This window comes from Cololabis saira, chromosome 20 (assembly GCF_033807715.1).
Source record: "Cololabis saira isolate AMF1-May2022 chromosome 20, fColSai1.1, whole genome shotgun sequence".
Taxonomy (NCBI): domain Eukaryota; kingdom Metazoa; phylum Chordata; class Actinopteri; order Beloniformes; family Belonidae; genus Cololabis; species Cololabis saira.
In genome coordinates, this window is record NC_084606.1 from 20,272,459 (window position 1) to 20,276,130 (window position 3,672).

Sequence of the window (3,672 nt, forward strand, 5' to 3'; positions counted from 1 at the left end):
GGGACAACTGAAACACGGGCTGGAATTTGCTCTTTACAGGTACAACATCTCTGAAAACACAGAGCGAAGAAGGCTTTCTAGGCAAGATTATATAATTATAGTTTTGCTGTGTGTGTTTTTTCTTATTTTTCCTACCCAGGCCGTAATTACTGCACACAACCGTGGGTCGTTACTCCTTTCAGCTGGCCTAATCTCACAGAAGATGAATAGAAACTGTCAATCAGATGCTGCACTCAGCAGCGAGACAAGAGGGGGACTGATTGCTGCTACTGCACAACTGAGCACACACACACACACACACACACACACACACACACACACACACACACACACACACACACACACACACACACACACACACACACACACACACACACACACACACACACACACACACACACAGACCTTTTCTTCCTTCACCTCTCCTGTATTTTCAGATGCTTTGCCATCCCTGCGCACAACTGAAATCATCGAATTCCATTTTTTTTTTTTACTCAAAAATGTCCAAGGACTTCTCCCATGATGAGTTCGGTCTTTGTGCGACTCTTTTGGACTCCTGTATTTGTTGATAGATTATCAAGGTTATTTTTTCCTTTGCATTTGTCTGTCTTTGCATCATAGTATTAGACCTTGATTTGATTAACTGATAGCATCTTGTACTGCTTTAAAAATAGCCAAATGAAATCACGTTGCGAGTCTGCTGCTTGCAAATACATTTCAGGATCACCCCAGGAGATGTTTTCCCCCCTCACTTTATTCAGTAGAAAAATATATAAGAAAAGCAGATGCAGTCCATTTTAGTCACTGTTTATATTCCCTCTAAATTAAAGTTATAACATGTTTGTTTACCCTAAACCGATTTGGATGGAGTTTCAACCTCACGGGAAGCAGTGGCAACTTTGAATCTTTCTGATTGTTTTGTTTATAAGTCATGTCCCTAAACTTTAAATCCAATTTTAGTCAAATAATACCCCTGTTGTATTGGAAATCCCAGTTGTGTGAAATAACTGCAGATAAAGGCGTGTGTCTTGTGTCACATGACAGCCCTGCCTTCAGCCCTGCACCTACTCTCTCACTGACTGTAACTTGCCCACGGGCCCAGAAAAAAAAAGCACTGAGATTGCCTTTCCCTGCCCTTCCTCCTCCTCCTCCTCCTCTTCCTCTCTCGACCCTCCCCGTGTACGACTGGATTGCAGAGCTGAGTGGAGATGAATCTGATCAATCAGATCAATCAGCAGAGATAACTGTAATCCCAGAGGTCAGGGGGAGGGCACCGGGCCACGCAGAGTTCACGCTTCCCACACACATGCTCCAGACAAATCTGTGCAGGAATGGCAATCACTCGGCCACGTGTGTAGGAGTTAAAGATTTCATCATTTTGACTCCAGCGGGTACACACGCACGCGGGTGCAAGTGTTTGAACTGCAGGTTACACACAGGTTAGAGCCTCGAAATAAATCTGGCAGACGGGCTTGGCTGGAAACGAAACAATGTTGCGCTGCAGGTGTCTCCACATTACTTTATACAGCGTAAATATATTTAAATAGGGACTTTGAGGAATTTCTGACTATCTAACATAAGCGAGACGCGGTCCGACGTCCTCTGTGGAGGCTGCAGAGGTTAAAATGGACGAATGAAGGTATGGAGTTTTGAAATGAACGCGTGAAGGGACCACGACAGAAAGTCACACGGGGCGTGAATTTATCGTGAGTGAAACTGTCACTGAGCCCAGCATCCTTTTTAACTTAGAATGAAAATAAATACTCAAACAAGTGTGGATGTTTTACTCGCGTAAGGTAAAATACAGCCTGAAAAAAAAACCTGAAAAATAAGGAAAACGAGTCACCTGGACAGTGAGAATGAAAAAAAAGGACAATGAGAACTTATCGTTATTTGAAATAAATTGAGCACTTTTCAAAATTGTGAACTACAAGTGTTAAAATAAAATCGGTTTCTACTCATAACATCTCTCCCAAGCGTTTTCGCAATAACTTTTAGAGTGAATCATATTTAAAAGGAGTTAAAATGTTTGTGTGCGTCAGCTTTATTATAAGATTGATCACCTTTAACGTAGCCGACCACACTTAAATAATACATAGGCCTATAAATAAGTAATAAGAGAACACTTAGTGACACAAAGTTTGATTTATAAGGAGCCTTTTTATTGATAATTTACAACGAATGTTATCTCCTTCTTTTTTCTTTTTAGACAGCAGCACTAAATGTACCAATATAAGTTATCGATATACACCGATAGGTGAATAATCCAGAGTGGCCTTGTTCCCGCGACCAACTCATCGTTTATGCGCGTTTCCTTCACTCGGCTCCGTCCGAGGGAAAACGCGCGTCACCGCGGCAAATTATATAATTCACTGTTTTATGTTTTTCTTTAGTTATTACTTTTATTTTATTTTTACACGAATGGGAGTTGAAGGTTAACGTGGAGTAAATAAATAAACTTAAAGCAGGTTATTTTACCGGATCCTGCATGGTTTCAGGCACAAGCAGCGGTTCTGATATGTTTGGGTTCTGCTCAGACCGTTTCCACAAACAAGCTTTTCTTTATGATCCAACCGTTTATGATCAATCTTGAACTTGATCCGAAGAAATGTGTTTAATTTGTGGGGCCTTGATAATTGTTTTACCTCTGAGCTGGAATAGAGGAGGTTATTTAGGAATGTTTTTATATAATTTTGGTTGGAAAGGATCCGTAGAGAATCCGTCCTGCCATGTCCCTGAATGTGCCGCGTTTCCCTTTTACTTTTGCAGTTTCACAACACCATAAGAAATGTCTTGGTGAATTAAGTTAAGTAGAGCTCAGTCAGCTCTTGTTGAACACCAACTAAAAAACAACTTTAGTTAAGATGGTATTGAAAAGGTAAAAGTTAACGCCTGATTCTCCGTTTTCTGGATAATTAAGGGCAGTTTTTACACCCACTGAGGAGCTTCTGCTCAGCTGAGACTGTGGTTGGTTGCCCTCCAGTGTTTTATTACTGCAAGTATAAAACTGTTTGGAATCTTTCATAATAAAACTGGATGAGTTTTAAAAAACACAAAAAACGTAAAAAACTGCTGGACAGCACAGGAAAAAATATTTGAAATCAAAATACAGCAGAGAAACTTATTTTAATGTACTTTTTGATACTTGGAGTGAGCCAATAAATAAAAGAGGGTGACGTTTTTATTTGTGTAAAAATTGATTTAAGTTTGTATAGAAATAAAGGGGAAAGGATCCCGAGTAGTTCTTCAATCAGGTTCAGATTATTTTCTTTTAAATTAAAACTACATTTAAAGTTTTCTGAAGCTTTAAACTTACTTGTAGGACATTAATGCATCCCGACACCTCGGAGACTTTATTTGACTGCAAAAAGAATGAAATAGTTGTGCATATATTTCAAGTTCCTTCACAATTAACAGTATTGGGGGAAAAAAATGTAAAAAAAATACTGCATAACATAACCAGTGAAGGTAGAAAAGCCAACCACAGGAAGCTCTGAGGTTTAAAATTTCCCTGGAAGAACTCTTAAGTCTTAATTTACTCTTTCCTGGAATGAAATTAAATACTTAATTCAAAAGAAGTGAGATCAGCATTGGAGTTTGCTGCAGCAGTGAAGACTGCCACCAAGTGTTCCTACCATGAACTGAGACGGCACAGAGACACAAAACTCCAAA